Raw genomic sequence first — 21147 nt, forward strand, 5'->3', positions numbered from 1 at the left:
CAGGAAGTGATGCGATGGTGAAAGAATGTCCCTTGGTCGCTCCCTTGCTGCCCACTTTGAAAAACTGACCACACACACACACACACACACACACACACACACACACACACACACACACACACACACACACACACACACACACACACACACACACACACACACACACACACACACACACACACACACACAGTCATTCTTTTACAGTGGCAAAGGTCTCTTTCACCAATAGCCAAGTCTCATTACCACCAGTATTAAAATACAAGTTTTCCCTAACCCTAACCCTCGCTCCTAACCCTAACCCTAACCCTCGCTCCTAACCCTAACCCTAACCCTCGCTCCTAACCCTAACCCTAACCCTAACCCTAACCCTCGCTCCTAACCCTAACCCTAACCCTCGCTCCTAACCCTAACCCTAACCCTCGCTCCTAACCCTAACCCTCGCTCCTAACCCTAACCCTAACCCTCGCTCCTAACTCTAACCCTCGCTCCTAACCCTAACCCTAACCCTCGCTCCCAACCCTAACCCTCGCTCCTAACCCTAACCCTAGCTCCTAACTCTAACCCTAACCCTCGCTCCCAACCCTAACCCTGGCTCCTAACCCTAACCCTAGCTCCTAACTCTAACCCTAACCCTCGCTCCCAACCCTAAACCTCGCTCCTAACCCTAACCCTCGCTCCTAACCCTAACCCTCGCTCCTAACCCTAACCCTCGCTCCTAACCCTAAAACTAACCCTAACCCTCGCTCCTAACCCTAACCCTAAAACTAACCCTAACCCTCGCTCCTAACCCTAACCCTTGCTCCTAACCCTAACCCAAGCTCCTAACCCTAACCCAAGCTCCTAACCCTAAAACTAACCCTAGCTCCTAACCCTAAACTAACCCTAGCTCCTAACCCTAACCCTCGCTCCTAACCCTAACCCAAGCTCCTAACCCTAACCCTAGCTCCTAACCCTAACCCTAGCTCCTAACCCTAAACCTAACCCTAGCTCCTAACCCTAAAACTAACCCTAGCTCCTAACCTTAAAACTAACCCTAGCTCCTAACCCTAAAACTAACCCCAGCTCCTAACCTTAACCATAAACCTAACCCTAGCCCTTAAACCTAACCCTAACCCTAACCCTAGCCTTAAACCTAACTCTAAACCTAACCCTCACTCCTAACCCTCACCCTAGCCCCTAAACCTAACCTTAAAACTAACCTTAAAGCTAACCCTAGCCCTTAAACCTAACCCTAAACCTAACCCATGCTCCTAACCCTAGCCCCTAAACCTAACCCTAACCTTAAACCTAACCCTAGCCCTTAAACCTAACCCTAAACCTAACCCACGCTCCTAACCCTAGCCCCTAAACCTAATCTTAAACCCAACCCTAAACCTAACCCATGCTCCTAACCCTGGCCCCTAAACCTAACCTTAAACCTAACCCTAAACCTAACACACGCTCCTAACCCTGGCCCCTAAACCTAACCTTAAACCTAACCCTAAACCTAACCCTCGCTCCTAATTCTAACCCTAAACCCCCTAGAAATAGTATTTGATCTTGTGGGGACAGAATGTCCCCAGTTGGTCACATTTGTGTTTGTTTAGTGTTCTTGTATGGACCTCAAGTATAATTAAACACACACACACACTCGCTCTACCATGAGACCATGAGTGTATTTACAGCTGCAGGGACTGTCTAAAAAGTCACCAACACACCCTTGCCGTGTTTATGTGTTTATGTGTGTGTGTACCAACACTCCCCTACCATGGCCAAATGAAACAGCAAAATACCTAACCCTAACCCTAACCCTCGCTCCTAACCCTAACCCTAACCCTCGCTCCTAACCCTAACCCTCTCTCCTAACCCTAACCCTCGCTCCTAACCCTAACCCTAACCCTCGCTCCTAACCCTAACCCTAACCCTCGCTCCTAACCCTAACCCTCGCTCCTAACCCTAACCCTCGCTCCTAACCCTAACCCTCGCTCCTAACCCTAACCCTAACCCTCGCTCCTAACCCTAACCCTAACCCTCGATCCTAACCCTAACCCGAACCCTCGCTCCTAACCCTAACCCTAACCCTCGCTCCTAACCCTAACCCTAACCCTCGCTCCTAACCCTAACCCTAAAACTAACCCTAACCCTCGCTCCTAACCCTAACTCCTAACCCTAACCCTAACCCTCGCTCCTAACCCTAACCCTCGCTCCTAACCCTAACCCTCGCTCCTAACCCTAACCCTCGCTCCTAACCCTAACCCTAACCCTCGCTCCTAACCCTAACCCTAACCCTCGCTCCTAACCCTAACCCTCGCTCCTAACCCTAACCCTCGCTCCTAACCCTAACCCTCGCTCCTAACCCTAACCCTAACCCTAACCCTCGCTCCTAACCCTAACCCTAACCCTAACCCTAACCCTCGCTCCTAACCCTAACCCTCGCTCCTAACCCTAACCCTAACCCTCGCTCCTAACCCTAACCCTAACCCTAACCCTCGCTCCTAACACTACCTAACCCTAACCCTAACCCTCGATCCTAACCCTACCTAACCCTAACCCTAACTCTACCTAACCCTAACCCTCAATCCTAACCCTAACCCTCGCTCCTAACCCTAAAACTAACCCTAGCTCCTAACCCTAACCCTCGCTCCTAACCCTAACCCTCGCTCCTAACCCTAACCCTCGATCCTAACCCTAACCCTCGCTCCTAACCCTTGCCGTGTTTATGTGTGTGTGTATCAACACTCCCCTACCATGGCCAAATGAAACAGCACAATACTTGTTTAGACTGAAGAGAGGATGAGGAGGAGAGCCATGAGAAAGAAATGAGGAAGAGGAGAGCCATGAGAAAGAAATGAGGAAGAGGAGAGCCATGACAAAGAAATGAGGAAGAGGAGGAGAGCCATGAAAAAGAAATGAGGAAGAGGAGAGCCATGAGGAAGAAATGAGGAAGAGGAGAGCCATGAGAAAAAATGAGGAAGAGGAGGAGAGCCATGAGAAAGAAATGAGGAAGAGGAGAGCCATGAAAAATAAATGAGGAAGAGGAGAGCCATGAGAAAGAAATGAGGAAGAGGAGAGCCATGAGGAAGAAATGAGGAAGAGGAGAGCCATGAGAAAGAAATGAGGAAGAGGAGGAGAGCCATGAGAAAGAAATGAGGAAGAGGAGAGCCATGAGAAAGAAACGAGAGGAAGAGGAGAGCCATGAGAAAGAAACGAGAGGAAGAGGAGGAGAGCCATGAGAAAGAAACGAGAGGAAGAGGAGGAGAGCCATGAGAAAGAAACGAGAGGAAGAGGAGGAGAGCCATGAGAAAGAAACGAGAGGAAGAGGAGGAGAGCCATGAGAAAGAAACGAGAGGAAGAGGAGGAGAGCCATGAGAAAGAAACGAGAGGAAGAGGAGGAGAGCCATGAGAAAGAAACGAGAGGAAGAGGAGGAGAGCCATGAGAAAGAAACGAGAGGAAGAGGAGGAGAGCCATGAGAAAGAAACGAGAGGAAGAGGAGGAGAGCCATGAGAAAGAGAGGAATTGTGTTGTTTTTGGAAAACCATTGTTCTACTATTATTGATTACTTAAAGGGCGGTAGGCCTTAAAGGGGATGTTCAGGATTTTACAACTCGATGGTGATGGTTCCTCACCCTGACAGTAGTCTATGGGCCAGGGGAAACTGTCATCTATGGATCTTTAAACAGCCACTACAAACTTTATCTAACTAGTCAATCGATGCAAGTGATGGGCCCAATTGTGCAATGTATTTTTGAATCCTGCCAAATCACCTTCAAGTAACATCAAACCAAATAAGGAGTTGAGCTGATTTCCTTCCATTTTGGCCATGACATTTGGACAATTACCAGTTTCATTTTAGCTCGTGTTGGCTGAAGTAGTGGCTGTAATGTAAAAAATAAAATAACCGTTGTTAGCTCCTTGTCCTGTGTAGGCTAAACTATAGAGCTATTTGGACATTAGGGTCGTGTCCCAAATGTCTCTCTATCCCCATTATAGTGCACCCTATGGGCCCTGGTCAAAAGGTAGTAGTGTGCCATTTGGACCCACACACACAAAGGAGTTTGGTAAGACCTCCCGTGCTGTGCCAAGGACCAGGACAAACAAAACCCCTCTCCTCTCTCCTTCCCTCCCTCCTCCTTCGGAACAAACAATGGACATTCCTACCATTCCTAAGGCCTCGTCCTCTCCTCCCTCAACACATTTCATACCCCCTTTCCTTCTTCCTCTCTCTATATTTGTCCCAAACTGTACCCTTCTCCCTATAATAGTGCACTACTTTTACCCTGAGTCCTATGGAGCCAGGTCAAAAGTAATGCACTTATAAGGGTGCGATTTGGGACGGAGATCGAACCCAACACATCCACTCTCCACTTCTTTAATGCATTTCCCTGAGGAGGACAAACATTCTCTACCGCTAATCAGACCCAGGAGTGTGTGTGTGTGTGTGTGTGTGTGTGTGTGTGTGTGTGTGTGTGTGTGTGCGTGTGTGTGTGTGTGTGTGTGTGTGTGTGTGTGTGTGTGTGTGTGTGTGTGTGTGTGATTACTGCTGCTGGCTCCTCATGGCTTCTATTAGCTGTCCCATTAAACAGGGATTTCATGATACATGACCCTCCACATTCACACTCTCACACTCTCACACTCACACACTCTCACACATACACACTCACACAAGTACACACTCACACACGTACACACTCTCACACTCACACACTCTCACACGTACACACTCACACAAGTACACACTCACACACGTACACACTCTCACACTCACACACTCTCACACATACACACTCACACACTCACACACTCACACACGTACACACTCACACACTCTCACACTCACACACTCTCACATGTACACACTCTCACAAGTACACACTCACACACGTACACACTCACACACTCACACACTCACACACTCTCACACTCTCACACTCTCACACTCACACACTCACACACTCTCACACTCTCACACTCACACACTCACACACTCTCACACTCTCACACACTCACACACTCTCACACTCACACACTCTCACACTCTCACACTCACTGTGGGTGGGTGGTGTAGTTGATGGAGCCCCTGGATGGACCTTAGGCTCACTGTGGGTGGGTGGTGTAGTTGATGGAGCCCCTGGATGGGCCTTAGGCTCACTGTGGGTGGGTGGTGTAGTTGATGGAGCCCCTGGATGGACCTTAGGCTCACTGTGGGTGGGTGGTGTAGTTGATGGAGCCCCTGGATCGGCCTTAGGCTCACTGTGGGTGGGTGGGTGGTGTAGTTGATGGAGCCCCTGGATGGACCTTAGGCTCACTGTGGGTGGGTGGGTGGTGTAGTTGATGGAGCCCCTGGATGGGCCTTAGGCTCACTGTGGGTGGGTGGTGTAGTTGATGGAGCCCCTGGATGGGCCTTAGGCTCACTGTGGGTGGGTGGTGTAGTTGATGGAGCCCCTGGATGGACCTTAGGCTCACTGCGCTGATTAACTGGTATGCAGTGGGTGGTGGGTGGTGTAGTTTATGGGGGACCACAAAGCAAATGAAAAATGGCAATGATTGGTCAAGGGCTGTGGTGGTCACCTGAACACACACTGGGACTAGGGCTGTGGTGGTCACCTGAACACACACTGGGACTAGGGCTGTGGTGGTCACCTGAACACACACTGGGACTAGGGCTGTGGTGGTCACCTGAACACACACTGGGACTAGGGCTGTGGTGGTCACCTGAACACACACTGGGACTAGGGCTGTGGTGGTCACCTGAACACACACTGGGACTAGGGCTGTGGTGGTCACCTGAACACACACTGGGACTAGGGCTGTGGTGGTCACCTGAACACACACTGGGACTAGGGCTGTGGTGGTCACCTGAACACACACTGTGACTAGGGCTGTGGTGGTCACCGGAACACACTGGGACTAGGGCTGTGGTGGTCACCGGAACACACTGGGACTAGGGCTGTGGTGGTCACCTGAACACACACTGGGACTAGGGCTGTGGTGGTCATGATAACACACACTGGGACTAGGGCTGTGGTGGTCACCTGAACACACACTGTGACTAGGGCTGTGGTGGTCACTGGAACACACACTGGGACTAGGGCTGTGGTGGTCACGATAACACACACTGAGACTAGGGCTGTGGTGGTCACAATAACACACACTGAGACTAGGGCTGTGGTGGTCACCTGAACACACACTGGGACTAAGGCTGTGGTGGTCACGATAACACACACTGGGACTAGGGCTGTGGTGGTCACCTGAACACACACTGTGACTAGGGCTGTGGTGGTCACCGGAACACACTGGGACTAGGACTGTGGTGGTCACCGGAACACACTGGGACTAGGGCTGTGGTGGTCACTGGAACACACTGGGACTAGGACTGTGGTGGTCACCGGAACACACTGGGACTAGGGCTGTGGTGGTCACGATAACACACACTGGGACTAGGGCTGTGGTGGTCACTGGAACACACTGGGACTAGGGCTGTGGTGGTCACCATAACACACACTGGGACTAAGGCTGTGGTGGTCACCATAACACACACTGGGACTAGGGCTGTGGTGGTCACCATAACACACACTGGGACTAGGGCTGTGGTGGTCACTTGAACACACTGGGACTAGGGCTGTGGTGGTCACGATAACACACACTGAGACTAGGGCTGTGGTGGTCACGATAACACACACTGGGACTAGGGCTGTGGTGGTAACCTGAACACACACTGTGACTAGGGCTGTGGTGGTCACCTGAACACACTGGGACTAGGGCTGTGGTGATCACCATAACATACACTGGGACTAGGGCTGTGGTGGTCACCATCACACACTGGGACTAGGGCTGTGGTGGTCACCTAAACACACACTGGGACTAGGGCTGTGGTGATCACCTGAACACACACTGGGACTAGGGCTGTGGTGGTCACCATAACACACACTGGGACTAGGGGAGGAGGAGGAGAGAGTGGAGAGGAGGAGAGATTGGGGGAGGAGGAGAGAGTGGAGAGGAGGAGAGAGGGGGGAGAGGAGAGAGTGGAGAGGAGGAGAGTGGGGGGTGGAAAGGAGGAGAGAGTGGGGAGGAGGAGAGAGTGGGGGAGAGGAGGAGGAGGAAAGATTGGGGAGGAGGAGGAGAGATTGGAGAGAGTGGGGAGGGGTGAGGAGGAGGAAAGAGAGTGGGGAGGGGGAGGGGGAGGAGAGAGTGTGGAGGAGGAGAGAGTGGAGAGGGGGAGGGGGGAGAAGGAGGAGAAGGAGGGCCGAAACAGGGTATTTAGGTTGTGATGATAGTTGCCCCTCAACCATCTGAGGTAAGGAGATATGTAACAAATCTAAACACACACACTTTTGAAGTTTCGACACAGCTGTGGCCTCTAGGAAATCCTCTTTATCCATGGTTCAGACTAAAGCTGCCACTGTGGCCTCTAGGAAATCCTCTTTAACCATGGTTCAGGCTAATACTGGGGCTTAGACATTATACTGCCTTCTAGAATCTAACCAGGGGTTACACACTTTCATTTACAATCATACCCCTATACTCTCCTGAGGACCTCCTCTCTCTCCTCCTCTCGCTCCTCCTCCATATACCCTGCTGAGGACCTCCCATCCTTTCTCCTCCTCTCTCCACATACCTTACTGAGGACCTATCCTATCTCTCCTTCTCTCCCCTCTCCTCTATATACTGTGCTGAGGACCTCTCCTCCTCTCTCCTCCTCTCCTCTCCTCCTCTCTCCTCCTCTCCTCTCTTCTCCCCTCTCCTCCCTATACTCTGCTGACAAATCAAATGTATTCATAAAGCCCTTTTTACATCAGCTGATGTCACAATGTGCTGTACAGAAACCCAGCTTAAAACCCCAAACAGCAAGCAATGCAGGTGTAGAAGTATGGTGGCTAGGAAAAACTCTCTAGAAAGGCAGGAACTAAGGAAGAAACCTAGAGAGGAACCAGGCTCTGAGCGTTGGACAATCCTCTTCTGGCTGTGCCGGGTGGCGATTGTAACAGAACATGGCCAATATGTTCAAACGTTCAGAGATGGCCAGCAGGTTCAAACACTAATAATCACGGTGGTTGTAGCGGGTGCAACAGGTCAGCACCTCAGGAGTAAATGTCAGTTGGCTTTTCATAGCCGATCATTCAGAGTTAGAGACAGCAGATGAGGTAGAGAGAGAGAGTTGAAAACAGCAGGTCCGGGACAGGTAGAACGTCCAGCGAAAAGGTCACGGTTCTATACCCGCAGGCAGCACCGTTGGAACTGGAGCAGCAGCACGACCAGGTGGATGGGGACAGCAAGGAGTCGTCAGGCCAGGTAGTCCTGAGGCATGGTCCTAAGGCTCAGATCCTCAGAGAGAGAGAGAGAATTAGATGGATCATACTTAAATTCCCACAGGACACCGGATACGATAGGAGAAATACTCCAAATATAACAGACTGACCCTAGCCCCCCGACACATAAACTACTGCAGCATAAATACTGGAAGCTGGAAGCTGAGACAGGAGGGGTCGGGAGACACTGTGGCCCCATCTGACGATACCCCCGGACAGGGTCAACCAGGCAGGATATAACCCCTCCCACTTTGCCAAAGCACAGCCCCCACACCACTAGAGGGATATCTTCAAACTACCAATTTTCTACCCTGAGACAAGGCAGAGTATAGCCCACGAAGATCTCCCCCACGGCACGAACACGAGGGGGGTGACAAACCGGACAGGAAGATGACGTCAGTGACTCAACCCACTCAAGTGACGCACCCCTCCTAGGGACGGCATGGAAGAGCACCAGTAACCAGTGACTCAGCCCCTGTAATACGGTTAGAGGCAGAGAATCCCAGTGGAGAGAGGGGAACCGGCTAGGCAGAGACAGCAAGGGCGGTTCGTCGCTCCAGTGCCTTTCCATTCACCTTCACACTCCTGGGCCAGACTACATTCAATCATAGGACCTACTGAAGAGATGAGTCTTCAATAAAGACTTAAAGGTCGAGACCGAGTCTCCGTCTCTCACATGGATAGTTAGACCATTCCATATAAAAATGGAGCTCTATAGGAGAAAGCCCTGCCTCCAGCTGTTTGCATAGAAATTCTAGGGACAGTAAGGAGGCCTGCGTCTTGTGACCGTAGTGTACGTGTAGGTACAGTGCCTTGCGAAAGTATTCGGCCCCCTTGAACTTTGTGACTTTTTGCCACATTTCAGGCTTCAAACATAAAGATATAAAACTGTATTTTTTGTGAAGAATCAACAACAGGTGGGACACAATCATGAAGTGGAACGACATTTATTGGATATTTCAAACTTTTTTAACAAATCAAAAACTGAAAAATTGGGCGTGCAAAATTATTCAGCCCCCTTAAGTTAATACTTTGTAGCGCCACCTTTTGCTGCGATTACAGCTGTAAGTCGCTTGGGGTATGTCTCTATCAGTTTTGCACATCGAGAGACTGACATTTTTTCCCATTCCTCCTTGCAAAACAGCTCGAGCTCAGTGAGGTTGGATGGAGAGCATTTGTGAACAGCAGTTTTCAGTTCTTTCCACAGATTCTCGATTGGATTCAGGTCTGGACTTTGACTTGGCCATTCTAACACCTGGATATGTTTATTTTTGAACCATTCCATTGTAGATTTTGCTTTGGGTTTTGGATCATTGTCTTGTTGGAAGACAAATCTCCGTCAAAGTCTCAGGTCTTTTGCAGACTCCATCAGGTTTTCTTCCAGAATGGTCCTGTATTTGGCTCCATCCATCTTCCCATCAATTTTAACCATCTTCCCTGTACCTGCTGAAGAAAAGCAGGCCCAAACCATGATGCTGCCACCACCATGTTTGACAGTGGGGATGGTGTGTTCAGTGTGATGAGCTGTGTTGCTTTTACGCCAAACATAACGTTTTGCATTGTTGCCAAAAAGTTCAATTTTGGTTTAATCTGACCAGAGCACCTTCTTCCACATGTTTGGTGTGTCTCCCAGGTGGCTTGTGGCAAACTTTAAACAACACTTTTTATGGATATCTTTAAGAAATGGCTTTCTTCTTGCCACTCTTCCATAAAGGCCAGATTTGTGCATTATACGACTGATTGTTGTCCTATGGACAGAGTCTCCCACCTCAGCTGTAGATCTCTGCAGTTCATCCAGAGTGATCATGGGCCTCTTGGCTGCATCTCTGATCAGTCTTCTCCTTGTATGAGCTGAAAGTTTAGAGGGACGGCCAGGTCTTGGTAGATTTGCAGTGGTCTGATACTCCTTCCATTTCAATATTATCGCTTGCACAGTGCTCCTTGGGATGTTTAAAGCTTGGGAAATCTTTTTGTATCCAAATCCGGCTTTAAACTTCTTCACAACAGTATCTCGGACCTGCCTGGTGTGTTCCTTGTTCTTCATGATGCTCTCTGCGCTTTTAACGGACCTCTGAGACTATCACAGTGCAGGTGCATTTATACGGAGACTTGATTACACACAGGTGGATTGTATTTATCATCATTAGTCATTTAGGTCAACATTGGATCATTCAGAGATTCTCACTGAACTTCTGGAGAGAGTTTGCTGCACTGAAAGTAAAGGGGCTGAATAATTTTGCATGCCCAATTTTTCAGTTTTTGATTTGTTAAAAAAGTTTGAAATATCCAATAAATGTCGTTCCACTTCATGATTGTGTCCCACTTGTTGTTGATTTTTCACAAAAAAATACAGTTTTATATCTTTATGTTTGAAGCCTGAAATGTGGCAAAAGGTCGCAAAGTTCAAGGGGGCCGAATACTTTCGCAAGGCACTGTATAGTATTAAAAAAACTTGAGTGTCCCCCTTGATCCTAGGTCCTGGCAGTGTTGTGCAGACTCAGGATAACTGCTGAAATAAGCAGATTTAAAGAGGAGTCCGTAATTTGCTTTCTAATGATCATAATCTTTTCCTCAAAGAAGTTCATGAATTTATCACTGCTGAAGTGAAGCCATCCTCTCTTGGGGAATGCTGCTTTTTAGTTAGCTTTGCGACAGTATCAAAAATACATTTTGGATTGTTCTTATTTTCCTCAATTAAGTTGGAATAATAGGATGATCGAGCAGCAGTGAGGGCTCTTCGATACAGCACGGTACTGTCTTTCTAAGCTAGTCGGAGACTTCCAGTTTGGTGTAGCGCCATTTCCTTTCCAATTTTCTGGAAGCTTGCCTCAGAACTTGGGTATTTTCTGTGTACCAGGGAGCTAGTTTCTTATGAGAAATGTTATTTGTTTTTTAGGGGTGCAACTGCATCTAGGGTATTACGCAAGGTTAAATTGAGTTCCTCAGTTAGGTGGTTAACTGATTTTTGTCCTCTGAGGTCCTTGGGTAGACAGAGGGAGTCTGGAAGGGCATCTAGGAATCTCTGGATTGTTTTAGAATTTATAGCACGACTTTTGATAATCCTTGGTTGGGGTCTGAGCAGATTATTTGTTGTGATTGCGAACGCAATAAAATGGTGGTCCGATAGTCCAGGATTATGAGGAAAAACATTTAGATCCACAATATTTATAAAACTAGGTCCAGAGTATGACTGTGGCAATGAGTAGGTCCAGAGACATGTTGGACAAAACCCACAGAGTCGATGATGGCTCTGAAAGCCTTTTGGTGTGGGTCTGTGGACTTTCCCATGTGAATATTAAAGTCACCAAAAATGTGAATATTATCTGCCATGACTTCAAGGTCCGATAGGAATTCAGGGAACTCAGGGAGGAACGCTATATATGGCCCAAGAGGCCTGTAAACAGTAGCTATAAAAAAGTGATTGAGTAGGCTGCATAGATTTCATGACTAGAAGCTCAAAAGACAAAAACGCTGTCATTTTTTTTAGGGGGGGGGGGGGGGTAATTTGCTATCGTGTATGTTAGCAACACCTCCACCTTTGCGAGATGCACGGGGGATATGGTCACTAGTGTAACCAGGAGGTGAGGCCTCATTTAACACAGTAAATTCATCAGGCTTAAGCCATGTTTCAGTCAGGCCAATCACATCAAGATTATGATCAGTGATTAGTTCATTGACAATAACTGCCTTGGAAGTGAGGGATCTAAATCTAAGACGCAGTGCCTCAGGCCGCCGCCCAGACGCAGTGCCTCAGGCCGCCCAGACGCAGTGCCTCAGGCCGCCCAGACGCAGTGCCTCAGGCCGCCCAGACGCAGTGCCTCAGGCCGCCCAGACGCAGTGCCTCAGGCCGCCCAGACGCAGTGCCTCAGGCCGCCCAGACGCAGTGCCTCCAGTCCAACCTAGGTCGAGGCACAGACACAGTCTCAATGGGGATAGCTGAGCTGACTACACTGACTGTGCTAGTGGCAGACTCCACTAAGCTGGCAGGCTGGCTAACAGCCTGCTGCCTGGCCTGCACCCTATTTCATTGTGGCGCTAGGGGAGTTAGAGCCCTGTCTATGTTCGTAGATAAGATGAGAGCACCCAGATAGGATGGAGTCCGTCACTCCTCAGCAGGCCAGCCTTGGTCCTGTTTGTGGGTGAGTCCCAGAAAGAGGGCCAATTATCTACATCATTCTATCTTTTGGGAGGGGCAGAAAACAGTTTTCAACCAGTGCTTGAGTTGTGAGACTCTGCTGTAGATCTCATCACTCCCCCTAACTGGGAGGGGGCCAGAGACAATAACTCGATGCCGGCACATCTTTCTAGCTGATTTACACACTGAAGCTATGTTGCGCTTGGTGACCTTACATCGTTGGTGTCGACGTGGATAACAATATCCCTATACTCTCGCCAGTTTTAGCCTTCAGTTTTAGCCAACATCTTCAGATTAGCCTTAACGTCGGTAGCCCTGCCCCCTGGTAAACAGTGTATGATCGCTGGATGATTCGTTTTAAGTCTAATGGAGTCGCCAATGACTAGAGTTTTCAATTTGTCAGAGCTATTGGTGGGAGGCTTCGGCGTCTCAGACCCCGTAACGGGTGGAGGAGAGACCAGAGAAGGCTCGGCCTCTGGCTGCCTCGTTGCTTAATGGGGAAAACCGGTTGAAAGTTTCTGTCGACTGAATGAGCGACACCGGTTGAGCATTCCTACAGCAATTCCCTCCAGAAGCCATGAGAAAGTTGTCCGGCTGAGGGGACCGTGCCTCCAGAAGCTGTGAGAAAGTTGTCCGGCTGCGGGGACTGTGCCTCCAGAAGCTGTGAGAAAGTTGTCCGGCTGAGGGGACCGTGCCTCCAGAAGCTGTGAGAAAGTTGTCCGGCTGCGGGGACCATGCCTCCAGAAGCTGTGAGAAAGTTGTCCGGCTGCGGGGACCATGCCTCGGCTGGTGGAGGTCCTGTTGAACCACGTCCAGATGAAGCATCATGTTAATGTTACTACTTAGCTTCGGCTGTTGGAGGTCCTGACGAACCACGTCCAGATGAAGCATCATGTTAATGTTACTACTTAGCTTCGGCTGGTGGAGGTCCTGTAGAACCACGTCCAGATAAAGCATCATGTTAATGTTACTACTTAGCTTCGGCTGGTGGACGTCCTGACGAACCGTGTCCAGATAAAGCATCATGTTAATGTTACTACTGGTTGGCTGGTGGAGGTCCTGTAGAACCACGTCCAGATAAAGCATCATGTTAATGTTACTACTTAGCTTCGGCTGGTGGAGGTCCTGTAGAACCACGTCCAGATAAAGCATCATGTTAATGTTACTACTGGTTGGCTGGTGGAGGTCCTGTAGAACCGCGTCCAGATAAAGCGTCATGTTAATGTTACTACTGGTTGGCTGGTGGAGGTCCTGTAGAACCAGGTCCAGATAAAGCATCATGTTAATGTTACTACTTAGCTTCGGCTGGTGGAGGTCCTGTAGAACCACGTCCAGATAAAGCATCATGTTAATGTTACTACTGGTTGGCTGGTGGAGGTCCTGTAGAACCATGTCCAGATAAAGCATCATGTTAATGTTACTACTTAGCTTCGGTTGGTGGAGGTCCTGTAGAACCACGTCCAGATAAAGCATCATGTTAATGTTACTACTGGTTGGCTGGTGGAGGTCCTGTAGAACCATGTCCAGATAAAGCATCATGTTAATGTTACTACTTAGCTTCGGCTGGTGGAGGTCCTGTAGAACCACGTCCAGATAAAGCATCATGTTAATGTTACTACTTAGCTTCGGCTGGTGGAGGTCCTGTAGAACCACGTCCAGATAAAGCATCATGTTAATGTTACTACTGGTTGGCTGGTGGAGGTCCTGTAGAACCACGTCCAGATAAAGCATCATGTTAATGTTACTACTGGTTGGCTGGTGGAGGTCCTGTAGAACCACGTCCAGATAAAGCGTCCGGGGGGGAAAAGTTGAATGGAAAAAGTTGAGTGCGGGAAAAAATAAAATTGTAATTAAAAAGTAAAAACAGTAATGTTGCCAGATACCCAATACCTCTCTCTCCTCTCTCCTCCCTATACTCTGTTGAGAACTTCTCCTCTCTCCTCCTACCTATACCCTGCGGAGGACCTCTCTCTCCTCCTCTCCTCCTCTCCTCCTCTCTCTCCTCCTACCTATACCCTGCTGAGGACCTCTCTCTCCTCCTCTCTCTCCTCCTCCCTATACCCTGCTGAAGACCCCTCCTCTCTCTCCTCCTCTCTCTCCTTCTCTCTCTCCTCCTCCCTATACCCTGCGGAGGACCTCTCTCTCCTCCTCTCCTCCTCTCTCTCCTCCTCCCTATACTCTACTGAGGACCTCTCTCTCCTCCTCTCTCTCCTCCTCCCTATACCCTGCTAAGGACCTCGCCTCCTCTCTCTCCTCCTCCCTATACACTGCTGAGGACCTCGCCTCCTCTCTCTCCTCCTCCCTATACCCTGCTGAGTACCTCTCCTCCTCCTTCTCCTCCTCTCTCCTCTCTCTCCTCTTCCCTATACCCTGCTGAGGACCTCTCCTCCTCTCTCTCCTCCCCTCTATACCCTGCTGAGGACCTCTCTCTCCTCCTCTCCTCCTCTCTCTCCTCTCTATACCCTGCTTAGGATCTCTCCTCTCTCTCCTCCTCCCTATACCCTGCTGGGGACCTCTCTCTCCTCCTCTCTCTCCTCCTCCCTATACCCTGCTGAGGACCTCTCTCTCCTCTTCTCCTCCTCTCTCTCCTCCTCCCTATACCCTGCTGAGGACCTCTCCTCATCTCCTCCTCTCTCTCCTCTCTCTCCTCCTCTCTCTCCTCCTCCCTGTACCCTGATGAGGACCTCTCCTCTCTCTCCCCCTCCCTATACCCTGATGAGGACCTCTCTCTCCTCCTCTCTCTCCTCCTCCCTATACCCTGCTGAGGACCTCTCTCTCCTCTTCTCCTCCTCTCTCTCCTCCTCCCTATACCCTGCTGAGGACCTCTCCTCATCTCCTCCTCTCTCTCCTCCTCTCCTCCTGTCTCCTCCTCCCTATACCCTGCTGAGGATCTCCCATCTCTGTGTTGTTCTGTCACTACTCAGTAAAGGGTAAGATAACACTAACCTGGCTGGACTCTACAATAACACTAATTTCTTCCTTCTCTCTCTCTCTTGTTCTCTTGTTTCTACAGTTCCAAAACTGGTGTCTGTCCCTCCCGCCATCCCTCCCATTTCTCTCTCTCTCACGAGTCTCACACCCTCTCTCTATCACTCCCTGTTTCTTTCTCTCTCTTCCCCCTTCTCTCTTCCCTTCCCTCTCTCTCCCTCCCTCCCTCCCTCCCCTCTCTCATTCCTAGACAGGAAGTACCTCTGCATATTTCTCTGTGTGGAACAATAACAGTGTGGAACTCTGGGTATTATTTTAAAAGCGTCCCAGTCTTTATCTGCTCCGAACATAGCTTCCTCTCTCTCTCGCTCTCTCTCTCTGTCCCCCCCAACAGTATCCTGCCTAGAGAGGGGGAGGGAAGATGGGGTGGAGGCAGACAGACCAATGACAGAAGCAAGGGAGGGTGAGAAGGGGAGAGATGGGAGGGACGGTGAGGAAGGGAGGGATGGAGGCTGAGGTTTGTCAGTTGGTTTTTCCTCAATTGGAGTCTAGGTCAGTTGAGATGGACGACACAGAGAGAGAGGGACAGAGTGGACTTTGAACACAGTCTGATTCTGCTACTGGAGGACTACTCATAGGAACAGAACTACTCATAGGAACAGAACTACTCCTAGGCACAGAACTACTCCTAGGAACATAACTACTCTTAGGAACAGAACTACTCTTGGGAACAGAACTACTCCTAGGAACAGAACTACTCTTAGGAACAGAACTACTCATAGGAACAGAACTACTCTTAGGAACAGAACTACTCCTAGGAACAGAACTACTCCTAGGAACAGAACATAGCTCTCTTAATGAGGCCAGCGAACTGGGAAATGAGAAAAGGTGAGAAGAGGGTTGACAACTTCTTAGAGGAACTTATCTCAACAATTTGTATCATCTGTGTTCCTGACTTCTTTTCAACATTGCAGTGGAAAGGTTAAGTTGAAGACTTAGTGGAGAAACAGTACTAAGTAGCCGGATCACCTTGTTTGGGCTAAGCCCATTTTTGTGTGCTGTGTTGGATGGGAGATACTTGGGCGTCTTATAAGGGCTGCTCTCAGACCAGTCTATGGATGAATTAATAGTTGACCCTGACCCAACAGACACTGTTCTAGAATCAGGTGTGTCTAGAGGCATCCTCTGTGTGGAGCCACTCTGGTAAGTTATGGACAGACTCTAGAACAGTCAGAAAGGATTGTATGTTTCCTCTTTTCATCTCATTTAGCTCTTCTCCAGTCTGTCTTCCATCGGTCTCCCCTCTGTGTACTAAATCCTACTTTACTCCCCTATGTGTACTAAATCCTACTTTACTCCCCTCTGTGTACATTTCCTACTTTACTCCCCTCTGTGTACATTTCCTACTTTTACTCCCCTCTGTGTACTAAATTCTACTTTACTCCCCTCTGTGTACATTTCCTACTTTACTCCCCTCTGTGTACATTTCCTACTTTACTCCCCTCTGTGTACTAAATCCTACTTTACTCCCCTATGTGTACTAAATTCTACTTTACTCCCCTATGTGTACTAAATCCTACTTTACTCCCCTCTGTGTACTAAATCCTACTTTACTCCCCTCTGTGTACTAAATTCTACTTTACTCCTCTATGTGTACTAAATCCTACTATACTATACTCCCCTCTGTGTACTGTGTACTAAATCCCACTAATCTCCCCTCTGTGTACTGTGTACTAAAACCTACTTTACTCCCATATGTGTACTAAATCCTACTATACTCCCATCTGTGTACTAAATCCTACTATTCTCCCCTCTGTGTACTGTGTACTAAATCCTACTTTACTCCCCTCTGTGTACTGTGTACTACTTTACTCCCCTCTGTGTAGGGTGTCTAGTGTCTGTCTAGTTCAGCAGTATCAGTCAGCTGTTTCCCTGTTACACAGTGGTAGTCTGTGTTCAACATCATCTGTTTCCCTGGTACACAGTGGTAGTCTGTGTTCAACATCATCTGTTTCCCTGTTACACAGTGGTAGTCTGTGTTCAACATCAGCTGTTTCCCTGTTAGTCTGTGTTCAACATCAGCTGTTTCCCTGGTACACAGTTAGACATTGTATCTGGATGTGCAGTATTCCCTCCTCCTACCTCTGGTTTCTATCCATTATATTTCTAGATGGATGGTTGCCTGGCTACACGTGATCTTGTTATATTTGGGTCACAGTGAAGCATTCAGCTACTGTAGACTAATTGTATGTCCGAAATGGCAATCTATTCCCTATATAGTGCACTACTTTTGACCAAAGCCATATGCTTCCTCTCTCTCTCTCGCCCCCTAGGGAATAGGGAGTCATTTGGAATGCTCACTGTGCTTATAAACAGAACTCAGGGCAGTTTTGTCTTGTGAGGTTGATTTGCTTTCCTGAATGTCTGACTGTGTCCGTCACTGACTGGTTTGCGGTCGCTAATCACGTTAACTGCGGTTTGTTCATCGGGGGGGGGGTAAATGTATGTAACAACAGGACTAGGTCAGTGTTCCTCTGTCTTACTGTAACAACAGGACTAGGTCAGTGTTCCTCTGTCTTACTGTAACAACAGGACTAGGTCAGTCTTCCTCTGTCTTACTGTAACAACAGGTCAGTGGTCCTCTGTCTTACTGTAACAACAGGTCAGTGTTCCTCTGTCTTACTGTAACAACAGGACTAGGTCAGTGTTCCTCTGTCTTACTGTAACAACAGGTCTAGGTCAGTGTTCCTCTGTCTTACTGTAACAACAGGACTAGGTCAGTCCTCCTCTGTCTTACTGTAACAACAGGACTAGGTCAGTGTTCCTCTGTCTTACTGTAACAACAGGTAAGTGTTCCTCTGTCTTACTGTAACAACAGGACTAGGTCAGTGTTCCTCTGTCTTACTGTAACAACAGGACTAGGTCAGTGTTCCTCTGTCTTACTGTAACAACAGGTCAGTGTTCCTCTGTGTTACTGTAACAACAGGACTAGGTCAGTGTTCCTCTGTCTTACTGTAACAACAGGTCAGTGTTCCTCTGTCTTACTGTAACAACAGGTCAGTGTTCCTCTGTCTTACTGTAACAACAGGTCTAGGTCAGTGTTCCTCTGTCTTACTGTAACAACAGGACTAGGTCAGTCTCCCTCTGTCTTACTGTAACAACAGGTCAGTGTTCCTCTGTCTTACTGTAACAACAGGACTAGGTCAGTGTTCCTCTGTCTTACCGTAACAACAGGACAGTGTTCCTCTGTCTTACTGTAACAACAGGTCAGTGTTCCTCTGTCTTACTGTAACAACAGGTCAGTGTTCCTCTGTCTTACTGTAACAACAGGTCAGTGTTCCTCTGTCTTACTGTAACAACAGGACTAGGTCAGTGTTCCTCTGTCTTACTGTAACAACAGGACTAGGTCAGTCTTCCTCTGTCTTACTGTAACAACAGGTCAGTGGTCCTCTGTCTTACTGTAACAACAGGTCAGTGTTCCTCTGTCTTACTGTAACAACAGGACTAGGTCAGTGTTCCTCTGTCTTACTGTAACAACAGGTCTAGGTCAGTGTTCCTCTGTCTTACTGTAACAACAGGTCAGTGTTCCTCTGTCTTACTGTAACAACAGGTCTAGGTCAGTGTTCCTCTGTCTTACTGTAACAACAGGTCAGTGTTCCTCTGTCTTACTGTAACAACAGGACTAGGTCAGTGCTCCTCTGTCTTACTGTAACAACAGGACTAGGTCAGTGTTCCTCTGTCTTACTGTAACAACAGGTCAGTGTTCCTCTGTCTTACTGTAACAACAGGTCTAGGTCAGTGTTCCTCTGTCTTACTGTAACAACAGGTCAGTGTTCCTCTGTCTTACTGTAACAACAGGACTAGGTCAGTGCTCCTCTGTCTTACTGTAACAACAGGACTAGGTCAGTGTTCCTCTGTCTTACTGTAACAACAGGACTAGGTCAGTCTTCCTCTGTCTTACTGTAACAACAGGTCAGTGTTCCTCTGTCTTACTGTAACAACAGGACTAGGTCAGTGCTCCTCTGTCTTACTGTAACAACAGGACTAGGTCAGTGTTCCTCTGTCTTACTGTAACAACAGGTAAGTGTTCCTCTGTCTTACTGTAACAACAGGACTAGGTCAGTGTTCCTCTGTCTTACTGTAACAACAGGTCAGTGTTCCTCTGTGTTACTGTAACAACAGGACTAGGTCAGTGTTCCTCTGTCTTACCGTAACAACAGGACAGTGTTCCTCTGTCTTACTGTAACAACAGGTCAGTGTTCCTCTGTCTTACTGTAACAACAGGTCTAGGTCAGTGTTCCTCTGTCTTAATGTAACAACAGGTCAGTGTTCCTCTGTCTTACTGTAACAACAGGTCTAGGTCAGTGTTCCTCTGTCTTACTGTAACAACAGGACTAGGTCAGTGTTCCTCTGTCTTACCGTAACAACAGGACAGTGTTCCTCTGTCTTACTGTAACAACAGGTCAGTGTTCCTCTGTCTTACTGTAACAACAGGTCAGTGTTCCTCTGTCTTACTGTAACAACAGGACTAGGTCAGTGTTCCTCTGTCTTACTGTAACAACAGGTCAGTGTTCCTCTGTCTTACTGTAACAACAGGTCAGTGTTCCTCTGTCTTACCGTAACAACAGGACAGTGTTCCTCTGTCTTACTGTAACAACAGGTCAGTGTTCCTCTGTCTTACTGTAACAACAGGTCAGTGTTCCTCTGTCTTACTGTAACAACAGGTCAGTGTTCCTCTGTCTTACTGTAACAACAGGTCAGTGTTCCTCTGTCTTACTGTAACAACAGGTCAGTGTTCCTCTGTCTTACTGTAACAACAGGACTAGGTCGGTGTTCCTCTGTCTTACTGTAACAACAGGACTAGGTCAGTCTTCCTCTGTCTTACTGTAACAACAGGTCTAGGTCAGTGTTCCTCTGTCTTACTGTAACAACAGGTCAGTGTTTCTCTGTCTTACTGTAACAACAGGTCAGTGTTCCTCTGTCTTACCGTAACAACAGGACAGTGTTCCTCTGTCTTACTGTAACAACAGGTCAGTGTTCCTCTGTCTTACTGTAACAACAGGTCTAGGTCAGTGTTCCTCTGTCTTAATGTAACAACAGGTCAGTGTTCCTCTGTCTTACTGTAACAACAGGTCTAGGTCAGTGTTCCTCTGTCTTACTGTAACAACAGAACTAGGTCAGTCTTCCTCTGTCTTACTGTAACAACAGGTCAGTGTTCCTCTGTGTTACTGTAACAACAGGACTAGGTCAGTGTTCCTCTGTCTTACTGTAACAACAGGTCAGTGTTCCTCTGTCTTACTGTAACAGCAGGTCAGTTTTCCTCTGTCTTACTGTAACAACAGGTCAGTGTTCCTCTGTCTTACTGTAACAACAGGTCAGTTTTCCTCTGTCTTACTGTAACAACAGGTCAGTGAATCACAAAGTGATTCTAGTACATTATGTCTCTGAATTATGACTTTTTAATTTAGTGTACTTAATAACTCACTGTTTCACTTACTGTACGTATGTTTCACATTTAATCACACCGATTATGATATATATATATTTATAGTAATGACAGTTACAACAATACTGAATGAACACTTTTATTTGAACCTAATATTATACATAAATAAAAATAATTTAGTCTCAAATAAATTATGAAACATTCTCAATTTGGTTTAAATAATGCAAAAACACAGTGTTGGAGAAGAAAGTAAAAGTGCAATATGTGCCATGTAAAAAAGCTAAGTTTAAGTTCCTTGCTCAGAACATGAGAACATATGAAAGCTGGTGGTTCAATATTCCCAGTTAAGAAG

The 21147-nt window shown here is 48.0% G+C and overlaps 1 protein-coding gene across 2 annotated transcripts in view; it reads left to right on the top strand.

The window, feature by feature from the left end:
* LOC139415875 (protein Shroom4-like) overlaps positions 1–21147 on the top strand; it is a 126587-nt gene that overhangs the window by 46942 nt on the left and 58498 nt on the right. The window contains exon 1 of one of the 2 annotated variants that reach the window (XM_071164004.1): positions 15921–16237. The exons of the other annotated variant lie outside the window; for it this stretch is intronic. The gene's annotated coding sequence lies outside the window, so the exon portion shown is untranslated. Of the gene's footprint in view, positions 1–15920; positions 16238–21147 lie in introns of those variants that run through there. 2 annotated transcript variants of the gene reach the window in all.

The sequence above is a fragment of the Oncorhynchus clarkii genome, chromosome 9 (assembly GCF_045791955.1).
Source record: "Oncorhynchus clarkii lewisi isolate Uvic-CL-2024 chromosome 9, UVic_Ocla_1.0, whole genome shotgun sequence".
NCBI lineage: Eukaryota > Metazoa > Chordata > Actinopteri > Salmoniformes > Salmonidae > Oncorhynchus > Oncorhynchus clarkii.